The sequence below is a fragment of the Ambystoma mexicanum genome, chromosome 2p, assembly GCF_040938575.1.
Source record: "Ambystoma mexicanum isolate Mex_15411 chromosome 2p, UKY_AmexF1_1, whole genome shotgun sequence".
Lineage (NCBI taxonomy): Eukaryota > Metazoa > Chordata > Amphibia > Caudata > Ambystomatidae > Ambystoma > Ambystoma mexicanum.
Window position 1 is genome coordinate 931556455 of NC_090923.1, and position 14869 is coordinate 931571323.

The 14869-nt window shown below is 47.5% G+C and overlaps 1 long non-coding RNA gene across 1 annotated transcript in view; it reads left to right on the top strand.

Moving 5' to 3' along the window:
* Positions 1-8938: 8938 nt before the first annotated feature.
* LOC138565968 (uncharacterized) overlaps positions 8939-14869 on the top strand; it is a 217207-nt gene continuing 211276 nt past the window's right edge. The window contains exon 1 of the long non-coding RNA XR_011301745.1: positions 8939-9003. This is a non-coding gene — a long non-coding RNA (uncharacterized lncRNA). The remainder of the gene's footprint in view (positions 9004-14869) is intronic.

Here is a 14869-nt window from a genome sequence, read left to right on the forward strand (position 1 = left end):
AATGAGCTCTTCTTTAGGTGGACATGGAACAGAGGCAATGTTGGGTGGCAATGCAGTTGTCCCCTGCACAGGTTCGTTCACAACTCCATGTATGTGCCTATCTAGGACATCAACAATAAGTCTCTCAATAAAGTCATATTGCATATCCTCAAACACTGGTTTGATAACCCATTGTTTACTTCTTTTTGTGAAGGCCTTATTGTAGCGAAGCGTCCCTAAAGTTCCGGTCGTCCTACTTTGTTGACGGCCAACATTATGGTTATGTGCCAAGACCGCTAGAAGAGTCCGATTTATCATGCCCTCCATGCCAAAATGCAATCGTTTTGGCCTGTACTTTAGGCACATATTGTGGAACACCTCCAAATCTCCTGTGTGGCAGAATTCCGTGAGTCCCCTCAAATCTCTTGTTATAGTTTTATCAAATACAATCTTTTCAATGGCTTTGTGAGTGGGTGATGAAGGAATCAACCACTCCTTCTTCCGTGCCTCCTCTGTGGACAAATGGCCATGTTCACAATTGTGGAAATGTTGGTTTGTGGTCCAGCGGTGAACGTTGCTACAGTGTAGCATTACTGACTGCCATTTTTCCAGTAGAATTTCCAACGACCCTCCACATGTTTTTGAGCTCCACCAAAGATGGTTGCTGATTGACTTGGACCACTGTGAAATACCTTGCATATCTTTTTTTTTACCTGCAGCCGACATTTTTTTATTGATTGTTTTTGCAAGATGCCAAACGTCAAATTGGTGATTTATATTTTTGTACTCTTCTCTCATTGTCTTGGCAATTGAAACGTGTCTGTCTGTGGCTATCAGGTCGATCACCATTCCCCGCGATTGTAGTTCTTGCAATGATGCTACAAAGCCAACTTTCTCCATGGCCACTGAGGATGTACTTTGTGACACCTGCACGACCACCGAACTCACAATTTTCTTACTTTCCATGTCCTGAAAGTGGTAGGTGCAGTACTTGGCTGAAAATCCTGGGCTGTCGCACTGTCCATCACTGGCTAGCCTGAACCGTTTGCCCGCGAATGTACTATCAATAGACATTTTTTCCATTCTCCAAGCTTCGCTAATGGCTGGAAATAGATAATCGGTTTGGTATTTGTAGAACTGAGTTTTCGCAATGAAATGGATTCCCACAAACTGAGAGAAAGACTCTAACTTTTAAAAACTTGAACCACTAAAAAGTGCAGCCGCTGCACAAAGTAGATTGCCTGCTGGCAGTTGCCCCAGCATGGGTTGTGCAGACCATGAGAAAGGATGATATTTTGTACAGGTGGCATGTATTTTAAGGTTAGTGCCTCGAATTGCACGAGTCACATTAATCAATGGCTCCCCACATACTTCCCCACCAACCGAATGCCCACATTTCATCCGAATAATAATATCAATCAAACAACTATCGAATACAATGAATTTGGCCTCTTTCCTTATACTGTCACTCTGCATCCCAGCTGGTTCGGCCTGTAACGTTGAGGACATGTCACTCACATGAAAGGTAGAATCTCTGATATCGTCTTCCGCTATGTTCAGTGATTTTGATGGTGTTTCATTGTCGTCCACTTCATTCTCTTCCATTGCAACATCTGTTCCTTCTCCGGCGATGGTTGAATAAAACTATTTCTTAAACTTTCTCGCGGTCTTAGTTTTTGCGGGTGTGGATTCTGTGAATTGATCTCCGACTGCATCCGAACTACCAGGAGGACATTCACTATCAATGGCTGGATGTGGTATAGCTCCGTTGTCAATCACTTCATATTCTTCCCATTGGCACGATGCATCTCCAGTCTCAAGTCCCTGCCAAAAGGTTTGACAAGCAACATCTCTCGTTCGCTTCACTGTCTGTGTAGATCTAGTTCGTACACCCACTCGCAACAAGAGGACAGATTGGAAAAGGGATGTTGTTTAAACACAACTTACAGTATTAAACTATTAACAGTGAAAAACAACATAATATAGTGACCAGGACACTAACCTTCTTTTGCTTTCTTTTCTTTGAAACTTTCTTGCCTCGAACTTCAACATCGGGACGCTGTTGCTCCGACTCGTGTGTGCATGTCTCCACTTCCTCTTGCGCTGCAACGACTATATTTTCATGATAAGCACATCCATCACGCACTGACGCTCCATCGACTCCCTGAAACATAGAACTTTCATTAGTATGTATAATAATATTGAAAACATAAAATGTACTTGGGGACCAATACCCACGTACATCTCAATAGCAAAACACGAATGAACGCTTTGTGTAGAACATTCAAACGACAATTATTCACGCATTGTTGATCTAGTTAGATGGAACTGTCAAGATCCATACCTCGGGCTCCTCATAGACTTCCATTGATGATATTATTGAAGATGATGCTTCAGTAACTCCCTGAAACACAGTAATTGCATTAGTATGGTTTTCTATTTTGTTAAAAAGAACATACACTTTGTGCAGGCGTCAACGGCTCATCTAAATAGACCTGCACAAATGATCAGTTGTCTAAAATAAATAATGGATATCTAAATATGATTCGATTTGCTCACCACCCAGATATCTGCATCAACTACTAGGGGTGATGTTCTTGTAGAAGAAGCTCCGTCATCTCCCTGAAACATAGTACTTGCGTTAATAAAGAAGGAAGTATAGCGGATGTAATCACGTCATATGATTTCGCTTGATCGAACTGTCAGTATCCATACCTCGAAATGCATAAGAACATCAAGGGACGATGTAACTGCGGTGCACACTTCTGCAAGCTGTTGCGCCGACCCGTAACTGCATGCTCCCCCTTCTTCTTGGACTAATGCTCCATCGACTCCCTGAAACATAGGACTTTCATTAGTAATGAACACAATATTGAAAAAAGAAGACACATAGGAGGGCGACGACAGAAGGACATATCAATGGCTAAAAACGAAAGAAACATTGTGTGTAACAATCACGCTACAAGAATGCAAGATCTGATGATCTCCATCGATGGAACTGTCCGGAAACGTACCTCGAGCATCTGAGTGACATCAACGGTTGTCGTCAATACGTTGGACTCCACAGCATCTCCCTGAAAGACAGTACTTGCATTATTTTGGATAACAATAATTATAACTGAAAACAAAGACTAGAGGACGAGTACAAGGGTGTACCATTAGGTAAAATAATCACACGATAAATTAAAACTATTGATTTACATGCCTAAAACAAGTCAGTGACAGAATAGCTAAGTAAGATTACCCGATAGGCGCTTGAAGTGGCTGATGACTGCAATAACGACACGGATGGAGAATCTTCCGCCTTCATATTGAGTGGATACATAAATGGGGAAATTATTGTTAGCTAATGCTACACACTACCGCAAGGCCGAGAGATAAATACGTAAACTTGACTCACCAGTGGAGGGATGTGGACGAATAGAGTGGGAATAGCGGTTGAGAGCAATTTTCGCCTCGCTCGCGGTGTGTTCTTCTTTATTAGCAATGATGTGGAGTACATGTCTGAGCTAAAGTGCCTGCTGCAGATGCGGTATCGATCACCCCTCTTGTCCGCAAAGACTTCTAGGACTCTACTTTCAAGCTCAGACGGTGGATATCCGCAATATCGGACCCATTCTCTTATCTGATCTATTGTCTTAGGGAAAACATGCATTATAGTACCTTCAGATTTATTATGGGTCTTCGAAGGGCAACCGCCAATGGAACAGGCAGGCATTGTGGAAAGTTCTGAAAAGTAAAGATCAACAATTCTCTATGAATACCAATGTGTTAAAAAATTAAATGACACATAAAAGGTTCAATGCAAGGTTCGTTTTGGTTCTTGGAACTATACACGTTATTCACATGCGGATAAGTATTTGAATAACTTTAAAAAAATAGAAAGATAATTTGACTAAACTCAGAACATGTGACTAGTTCCTTGCATGTACTGTCTTGAACGAAAAGAAATTGGACGCAAAATGATTATGGTACATGGCCTTACCTTGACGAACAAACAGTTAGATGCAGGGATCAGAGTAGTTTCTTGTCGTAGAACAGGGAGCAGTTCACAGGTTGCAAACTGACGAGTTTCCTCAAAGTGGTCACGGAAGTTCACAGAGACGAAGAGCAGATAACCAGCACCTTCACGGGTTAACTAGCAAAGCGCAAAGAAGTTCTCATTAGAATATGAAGTGGGTTATAAAGAATTCGAAACAGGGGTGTGTTTGTGAATGAATGACGTGTATATGTCGTGGCATTATGCGGTTTGCAGGGGGCCGTCCAGCGTGAGGGGGGATGCTTGGCAGGAGACACGGGGTCTGGAGGTAGACATGGGAACAACAACCCATGCTCTATAGACCACTTTGAAGTGTACATGGTCTTTGGCACCTCTTGGCCTTTATCGCTCCCTGACAGCTCCACTTGCCAGCACAAGTACCCCGGTGCGAACTGCCTTTGATAGGGGGGGGGTGGATTGGGGCGGTGGTCGTGCAGACAAGACACAGGAAGACTCGTGAATGGAGACACACTTATGTGGATTGCAGGGGGCCGTCCAGCGTGAGGGGGTATGCTTGGCAGGAGACACGGGGTCTGGAGGTAGACATGGGAACAACAACCCATGCTCTATAGACCACTTTGAAGTGTACATGGTCTTTGGCACCTCTTGGCCTTTATCGCTCCCTGACAGCTCCACTTGCCAGCACAAGTACCCCGGTGCGAACTGCCTTTGATAGGGCGGGGGGGTGGATTGGGGCGGTGGTCGTGCAAACAAGACTCGTTTGCCGCAGGGCCTCACCAAGGAGAGGCCATCTAACTGCATGTAAGAGGCAGGCTGCAGGATCTAGTACATGGAAGGCAGGGGGGTGAGTTTATAAATACCTCACCCTCCCAGGAGAATATATGGGTGCAGTTCACCCTGGAGACCCTGGATGCCTAGGCAGTTAGTCAGCAGCAGGCTGGCCTGTGGTGGCAAGGCGGCACGGGCCAGAGGGGGTCATCTCTGTACCCGGTGCCCAAAAGGATGATTTATTATGATCAACCATATGGATTATTTACCTATAACCATGTTTTGTATCAATAAAATCCAACGGCCTTCCTTTTATTGCCAACGCTTGAACAAAGTGGTGTGGTAAGTATTTTTGGGGGAGGAGGCAAGGCCGGGAGGCTTGATGCCAACCTGCAAAATAACATATGTATGTCTGCTGCATATGGGTTCAACGGTTATGTGGATTGAAGGTGGGCGGCCAGCGTGAGGGAGGATGCTGGCCGGAGACATGTGGTGTGACAAGACAAGGCACAGGAAGACTATTCAATGGAGACACACTAGATTCATTTAAAAAATCAAAACAACCATTGTTAAAATATATGTTGGGTTTTATTTTAGATCTTAATTTCAATTGAACATAAATAATAAACATTACATATTGTAAAGTTCCGGTTGCAGCACATCCAGGGAAAATCCGCGGTATTGTCCACTGTCGCTGGGGAAATGTTGTCTAATGGCAAGTACCGCACAGGCAGGTATTACTCTCCGAACGCGGTGTCCGAGCCTCCCATGAAGCCACCAAGTGAAGCAACGATAGGCCACCAGCCTGTACCACCTGTGAAAATGAAAGATGCAAACTGTATTAAAATGACAAAACTTTCTTATCACTGTCGATTCAGGTAAAAAATGTCATTCTGCTTTGAAAAAAATTCTATCTAGAAAATGCACAATATGGAACCAATTTACATGCATTTGAATGATATGTAGATGTAATTTTATATGTGGGAGACGACCATGAAATAGTAGTGGCATCACTGACATCACAACCAGAGTATACTTACTCGTTACTCGGATTACGCGGACGAACAGTGCCGCGAAGTTCGTGCATAAGCACCATCATCATCCTCAACACGGTCCGTGAGAGGCAGGCTTCCCTGAACTCTGGCAGCTCGGTGATGCATTGCGGACTTGGCTCGCCTTCCGAAATGTAGGCCAAGCACCCGGAATTTTCACGGCAGCAGCAGTTCTCCTCCTCAGTTGGCATTAGCTCGCACCGATTGCACGTGCACCAGGTGGAGACGCCGTCCATGCGACATGGTCCAGGCTCTTCATCCGTTGACTGGTCCTCCCAACTGCCGTCCGAATCCCCATCGTTTTCGCGTGCTTGCCTTTCCAGTAGTTCTTCCTCGGTGTACTCGGGCTCGTACATATACGGCATTATTGTAGCCATTGTGTGGTAAAGAAAGTAAAATAATTTACAGAGATGGTACAGGTGTTCACAAGGCCTAGAAGCGGCGAAGGTAGCTGACCAGAGCACAGAAACGAGTCACAGAATACTCAAAGTAACACAGAGAGAGTAATGGAATCGAAAATCTGCTGCTGTGTGTTGTGAAACGGTGTGTTTATACTTATAGAGGAAAGAGGCGTCCTGCCATTTCCATGGCGACACTTCATTAGCTGAGGCGCAGCGATTGTTGACACGAAACGTGCTTTGGCGTTGGGAAATGGGCGGTACGCGTCTGCTGATGTCAGGCTCAGGGGCGGGGGATTTGATTTAGTGCCGCAAAAGCTGGTGAGCCAGGGCTATGGGGGGAAATGATAGGATTATTAGAAAATGGCGGCTGATTTCGAGTGCGTTAATGGACGAAAAGTCGGGTAAGGTCCATAGGAAAGTTTTCTACGATCTACCGATTTATGCTTAAAAACACATGGCCGAACCGTAGGGACAATAAAAAAAAAGTCCCGGAACTATCCTTTAACTGTCTCTGTGTGTTTGATATCATAGTCTGGTGTGAACAGTTCCAGTATAGGGGAGTGCTTGAGAGGCAAGGGGGGGGGTTAGGGGAGGGCCCCAACCTAGACCCCAGGAGTGTTCCACCACATTTGTCATTGCGGGTGATGAGTTCCAGTAACATTCGCGCGAATGTGCTCATGGGGGCTTATCATCAGAGGGATGAAACATACTCCACACTAGCTCCTTCCAGGCGTCTAGCGCCACACTTAAATCATCGGTAGATCTGGCAACACTGTCCTCCCAAGCTTTGGTTACGCCACCCACCCAGCGCTCTAGCTCTCTGTATCCGGAAGCAACTCAAGACCCGCCTTTTCGCTTCCACGTCTCTCTCTCTTGCTGATGTCTCTGAATGCTCTGCACTCTGGTCACCTGGCCACCCACTGAACTTCGGGTCCAGGCTCCTGCACAGCATCCGGCCCTCCCAAGCACTTAAGGGTCTGTATCTGCAACCCTAACGTCCCCTGACTCTCTGCACTTATGAGCCATTTAGGAGCAGCAGTTTGAGCTACCTGCACTTTCCCTCCCTCCCCAGCACTTCTCCCCCTCCCTCCTGCACTTGCTTGTTCTGAATGCCACAAGGCCTAGTAAGATCGTTGTTTTGTCCTCCCTCTTCCCTCCTCCCCCGTTCTTGTCTTTTCGCACCTAGAAACACTTGTCTACAGGCGCGTTATAAATGACTTATCATATCATATCATGAAATCATCTCCGTGTGTTGTAAGATTATTGCTGAACTGGTCGCTTGCGTCACTCCCCTTTCCAGCAGTATACGTTGGTTTTCTGATGTGAACATCTGTTTTTTCCTTTGATCTTAATAAATTCTGCGGCCTGTTTTATCCCATGCATTGTCTAATTAGGGCCTCATTACACGGACGGCGGTAAGGGTTAACGGTCACCGTTAATGGCAACGGTGACCGTTAACCCTTACCGCCGTACTACGAGGTCCCTTTGCGGGTTGGAGGAATTAACGCCTGCTTCTTGCAGGCGTTAAAAACCAACCCGCTAAGGGACCAAGGCGCTAATTACGGCACCGCAAAATTGCGGTGCCGTAATTAGCGCCTTCCCCATTCCCATAGAGCCCTATGGGGCAGAAATGGGAATGGGGAAGGGCAATGGCGGAAGGGGGATTTACCGCCCCTCCAACCTTGGAATGGGGCGGTAAATCCCCTTTCCGCCAAGGCGGTGCCGGTAATTTACCGGCATGGTCCAGGGTGCTATTACCACCTTCCGTGTAATGAGGCCCTAAGTCTCCAAGTCTCTGTCGTTTCAAGGAGAGACATGCTCTTGGGCTGAATAAATGGGGTTACCAAATGTGTTAGGGGTACGCATCTAAAGCATTAAGAATAAGCAGGTCAAGGAGTCTGCGAGTGCCCGGGTTGTGTACCCTGCAGCCCTGCCCTTCTTGTGACTGCCCAGTGTCTGCTAAAGAAATGCTTTGGAAATCCCCGTAGAGGTTCCCTTAATTTCAAATCTGAGCTACTTTGTGGACTAGCCAGCTCACCACCATTTTGCAACCCCAACCTAAAAACAAAAAAAATGACGAATTTCAAACGTGTACCAGAGTTCCAGTAACATTGTATAAATAGACAAAAAATCTACTATTGTAATGTCAGCTTTTGGTTATCTTGCTCGCACAGTCAGTGTCTCAGACAGTTAGATTGTTATAATTTCGAAGAAAGCTTGAGTTCAATCAGAAGAGCGTTTAAGTACATCAACAATTGAATTGTTTAAGTTTATTAGCAAGTTAACAATGTAACATTGCTGATGTATTTCTTCGTAGTGCGTTATTTCCTTTTTACTGGCGCAATATGTGGAAAGCAATGTCGCCATTTCGGGGCGAGGGCGGTAGCATAGGTCCTACCTCTTTGCCTGGCTTTCTCACCACGCCTGTCTTTCAACTCTTATAAAGCGACGGGCTTTGTTTTAAAAAATGTTCCATACGCCTGAGTAAAGTGCTCTCATGATTGAAGCCCTCCCTTCTCGTGCACTCACCTGCTGCTGCCCGCGTTTGGGAGTGACTGGGGCAGGTGGTGCCTTATGGAGCAGCTGGCGCCGTAGCTCCATACCGACAGTGGGCAGATGGTCCAAATATTGACCCACAGTACAAACCCTCGGTGACAGAGCCACCGTAGTCACGTCAACTGGCAGCACGTCAGCTGCGTCATCTGAGCTGTTGTCGCAGCATTCTGTACGTCAGGCCAGGGTCGCTTAGCTAGAAGCCCGGAGCAGACGGATGTTTCCCCTACGTTCGTTGAGGCTGAGCAAGGTGACCCTTTATTCCACTCGTTCAACACAAGAACCGTGTACATACATGAAATGACAAATCAAAATGGTAACCAATCAGTGGTGTCGCTAGGGGTGTGTGGGGGGCCATGCCCCCCCTCTGAAATCCTGGCCCCCTCCTTGTGCCCCGCCCCCCCCCCCCACACCTCAGCTGGGCACTTCTTTGCCTCCAACGCATGCAGCGCTTTTAAACATTGTAATTTTCCCCATGGTGTTTTCCCCGCATTTTTGTTTAAAATAAATATGTGTTCTGTGTTTTGGGTAGGGTATTGGGGGTAGTTGGTGTATAGGAGCCCCTTGTTATAATCTATCTTGGTGGTGAGTCATTGAAATGGAATGTGTACGGTGTGAATGCACGCGCCTACAGAGCTACTTGGGTGACGTGTGTGGGTTCTAAGAAAGTCAGTTGGTGTAGCCCGCCGGGTGGGAAGCCGGTGTCTGTTCTCCTACGAGTAAACCTGTACTTGGAACATTAAAGCCTTATATGTAACTTACCTGCACGTCTGGACATACGTTATTACACCCCTCCAATCAGAATGTAGCGCACAACACCGCTAATGATGGGTCATTAGTGACTTAATGGTTTAGTGCCTACATTCTGATAGGAGGGGAGGTGCACAAAAGGGATGTGGTAGTTTGTGTGCGCAAAAGATTCTTTGCAGGAGTGCTTCTGATGTAACACATTGCCCTTTTATAGCGCCCCCCCTACTTTTGTCTGTGCCCCCCTACTTTTGTCTGTGCCCCCCTCTGTGCCCCTCCTAAATTTGATTCTTGGCGACGCCACTGTAACCAACATCTGTGACAGACACAGATGCTGTCCCGTAGGCCTGTTGGGCATGTTCTGTCTTCTATGCCTACGCTTATGCGCATGGCTCGCACACTCTCCGTCCATTCGAATGTGTGGCAAATTAATATTATATTCAGCTTGTCACAGGTGCAGCGTTAAAACATAAAATCTGCCTGAGCACACTTCTTTCCCAATCTCTCTACCTCTTTCTGGCATGTTTACCATTTACGTTCATGGCAGCAGGAGAGCCAGGTGAAAAAAATAGCAGTCCAGTAACATTGGAAAGATTGGAAAAGGCATGTAAAGGAAGGTTGGCAATGTCATTTTGTACATGGTAGCAGAGCCCAGCACCATCGTTTGGCTAGCAGAGGGACCACGTTTGGATCAAAAGGAAAGGAAGTGACACAGGGCTACGGGGGTTCCGATGCAGGGGACTTCACGGTTGGTATTAATTAAAGTTGTGTTAACATGTACTGCTGTATTTATTGGCAACAGAGAGGCCCTCCATTGCCGTGGCGAGGTTGCAACCTCACGTTGGCGATGATGGAACTGCCCCACTCGGCGGTCCCTGGCCCATGCTGCATATCCGCATCCAGGTGGAGCACAGGGCCGCGGCAGACCGCAATACTAAATCTGATGGCTGCTCTCAGTGGGCGAAGCTGAAGGAGGTGTGCGGTCGAGCCCTGCAGCGTGTCAGCGAACCTCCTCCGCCTTTCCTCCTTCTTTACAGCGGCAGGCACTGGGCCCCAGGAATTCACAGCACCACCCAGGGAACTCGCATATAACATGCTTCACTCCTGGAACGTCGCTGGAGATAACGCGCAAGCATGGCATGCCACATACGCACCATTCACAGCGCTCGTGTCACAGAAGCACAAGCAGAAAGTTGATTGCGCAGCAGGAGCACACTGCAGCAAGGCAGTGAGGCCTAGTTGCCATGATCATAAGGGAACAGGAGAAGGATAAAGTTTACCCAAGTGCCACACGTCATCTACAGCACCTCGAGCCATGTCCAACAGTGAGGTACCAACAACCATCTCGGCAAGGCCCTCAGACTCCTTTCAGCCACCCTCAGGTGAGACACAAATTATGCACCTGCTCCCTGAATTTGATCTGCATGACACAAGCCATTTCAGACCAAGATGGGTGTGATGGTTAAGGGGGCTTTACATTCCATGTGGGAGCCACGGGGCTCACAGATGACACAAGGATGAAGAACATCCTCTCACTCGCAGTGGGCCCTGGGGTGCCTGATATTGTGGGCAAGCTAATTGACACGGAGACAGCATCATTCCATGACCTACGTGAAACACTGTCGAACTACTTCGCACCCCACACAAGTGTGGACTATGAGAGGCTACTCTTCCACACGATATGCCAGGAAATGGCAAAACACTTGACAGCTTTGTCATGAGACTGTGCATCAAGACCAAACCCTGCAAATTCCATAGATACCCTAACAATGAAGCGTTGCGCTTCCAAGTCATCGGTGGATGTCAATCCCAAGCATTGAAAAAGAAATTTCTGCAAAACAAAGGTCCCTCGAGGAAATACTTACACTGGCCCACACGGAATCCGCCATTTATCAACAAATGGACTACATGAACAAGTTGACCATCCAACCACAACAGTAGAAGGGGAGAGAGTATGAATAAACTCACTGCAGCCATCAACAATGCCCCGAGGTGTGGTGGCTCCATGTGCTTCAAGTGTGGCTACGAGTAATCTCATGCGGGTGCGTGTCCCGTGCTGAAAAAAAAATGCACAGCCTGGGGAGGCAAAGATCACTTCTGGGCTGTCTGCAAGAACGCACCTCTACCACCACAAGGGAAAAGACCACAGAAAGAGAGATGGATACAGGCTGGATGACTGCGAGAGCACAAGGACATACCCCTGCGGTGAACGATGATCATCTGATGGCCACAGTCAGTGGCGCCCGTGGCAACATGTCCGCTACATAGAAGAACGATCTCTGTCAAGCAGTGACTCTGTGTCTTCTGGAGGTGATCAGAGGAAAAAGGGTTACATATGGACAGTAAACAATGATGTGGCTAAGGAGCACAGTCCGACGATGATCATGCATATCAATGACACCCCTGCTGAGTTTCTCATCGACACGGGGGAGATGGTAAATATTTTAAGTGAGGAGGCATAAAACAGTCTCCCAGAGCCCCCAATGCTAAGACCGTCGACCATAGGTATCTACTCCTACGGGTCTACCACACCCCTGCCATGCAGAGGAGTAATTTCAGTGGTGTGCTCAAACAAATCACACAAGGCACGACTCCAGTCCCACGTGCTCAAGACAGAGACCAACAGCGGGTGCATCGTCAGTTTCAATGCTGCAGTGGACATGGGGCTGGTACACGTCCTCTACCGGTTCATGGCACACAAATATCTGGCGAAGGTTGATGACATTGAAAGAGCATTCCCAAATCTTTTTAAAGGTGCTCAGCAAGCTCAGAAACTTCACATAGACCCTGATATCAAACCTAGCCCAACACTATCGAGGTGTCCCGGTCAACATTCAGAAGCAGGTGGAGGACGAACTCAAAAAACTGCTGGACTAACACATTATTGAACCCGCTGTAGGCCCCACGCCGTTAGTATCTCCTATAGTACCAGTCCTCAAGAAAGCAGCCAAAGTGTCCATCCAGCTCTGCATAGATATGAGAAGGGCAAACAAGCCGATACAAAGAGAGAGAGTCACCAGGCACCTCGAATCACCGACATGATTCACTTACTACACCAGGCAAAAGAATTCCGAAAAGCTAGATCTCATAAAGGAATATCACAAGCTAGACATTGCCCCTTAATCAAGATACATCACCACATTTGTGACACACATGGGCCTATTCCGATATAAACGACTCCGTTTTGGAATATCGTCTGCAGCCGACATCTTTCAGGATGAAATCCACAAAGTTATACGTCACATCCGCAACTGCTTAAAGTACTTGGATGACATCCTGGTCTGTGTACAATTCATAGAGGAGCATGATGCCGCACTTCAACATGTATGTTCCGCACTGGAGGCGCCGTGCTTGACCTTGAACAAACAGAAGTGTGTGTTCCGCAAGGGCTCGCTGAGATTCTTGAGACACATTTTTTCTGAACAAGGTAGCAGCACTCAACGCCACGAGACCACAGAATGCGTCCGAGCTACGTTCGTTCCTGGAACTTGCTAGCTATTACTTGAGATATTTGCAGTAAGACGCCAACATGAGTACGCTCTCAGACAACTCACTAAATGTGATTAGACGTTTCAATGGACACAAAAGTAGCAGGATGCCTTCGAGAACATCCGTGTTAGCATTTTTAAGGCAGAGGACATGGCATATTTTCACACTGACAGAACCACAGAAGTGGTCGTCGACGCCAGCCCCGTCGGCCTGGGTGCCATTTTGATGCAACAGGACCAAGACAATCTACACAACCAGTTCATAGTGGCATACGCCAGCCGCAGCCTCACACACACAGAAAAAGCATACTCACAGGCCGAGAAGGAGAGCCTGGCCATCATGTGGGCCTGTGAGTATTTTCATTTGTTTCTCTACGGAAAAACATTTACCATTGTCATGCACCACCAGGCCCTCCTGGCTATCTTTGGCAACCTGAAGGTGAGAATGCCCCAGAGAATTGCAAGGTGGAGCCTATGCCTACAGGACTACATGTTCACCATTGTGCACCGACCAGGCAAAGAAGCAAACCCGGCTGACTTCCTGTCCAGGCACCCGACAGGGCCAGCGAGGGTGGCCCCATCCATTGCAGACGCATACCTGAACTATATGGTGCACCACATGCAACCGTTCCCCGTGGGCTGGTCCACCCTGAAAAGTGAATCAGAGTGAGACCCCGCTTTACACATCATTGCAAGCTGTTTGACCAAAGGTAAAATGAAGCATGCCAGGGCGCAGGTGAAAAGTCAGGCTGCAGCCGTGCAGCATGACGTCTGGAGTTGGTGCAGGATGAACTCACGGTGGTGGAGGATCACATCGCCATGAAGCAATGTAGAGTTGTGCTGTTATGCACGCTCTGGCAGCAGGTTGTTCATCTCGCTCAAAACAATTGTTAAGATTGAAAGTCTGGTTCCCCAAGCTAGATGCCATGGTGGAGTACACGATCAAGAACTGTCCTACATGGCGTGTGGTAGCACTGCCGCCTCACCCCAGCCCCTTACACATGTCCCTGCTCCCGGAAGGATTGTAGAAGGAACTGGCCATGGACTTCTTTGGAAAGCTGTGAGATGGGTCATATGTGCTGGTACTGATTGATGAACATTCTCATTTTCCGGGCTCCCAGGTGAACACGTCTTCCACCTGCGACATACCCGGACTGGATCAAATGCTCTCAATAAATGACATCCCCAAAGTCATCAAATCAGACAATTGTCCTCCGTTTACCAGTCAGGACTGCATGGTACATGGGGTATCAACATAGGAGGATCACACCATTATGGCCACAAGCCAACGGAATCGTAGAACAGTTAATGGCGAATATCAAACGATCTCTGCAGGTAGCCAACGTCACCAAGAGCCCATTCGAACAAACCTTATACCAGCTGCTCAGAGAATAATGACATGCCCCGCACGGCACCACAGGAGTGTGTCCTGCTGACCTCATGTTTGGGTGGGCAGTACATACTCGACTGCCAGAAGGCCTGATTGCTCAGTCCAAAAGCCCACTCGAACAACAGGCCCAAGCTCGTGATCAGGAGGAGAAGAGGAAAACAAAGGACAGGGCTGATGCCAGGCGAGGAGCCAAAGAAAATAATATAGAAGTGGGAGATAAGGTGGTAGTGCGACAACCCAGAAGTCAGAATTAAAATCCCACTTTCACCCCTGAACGACTGGTCATAACAGACTAGAGAGGAACAATGCTGGCAGCACAAGGAGGATCTCACAAGACAATTACACCCATACCTCGCATTTCAGGAAATGCCCAGGAGAAGACACGCACCTGTGGTACCCCACCCGAGCTGACCATAATTACTCCTACCAAGGGGACGGAGAGATGTCAGAGGATGAGGCTGCCAGACCAGGTGATGACCCTGAAGCCAGGA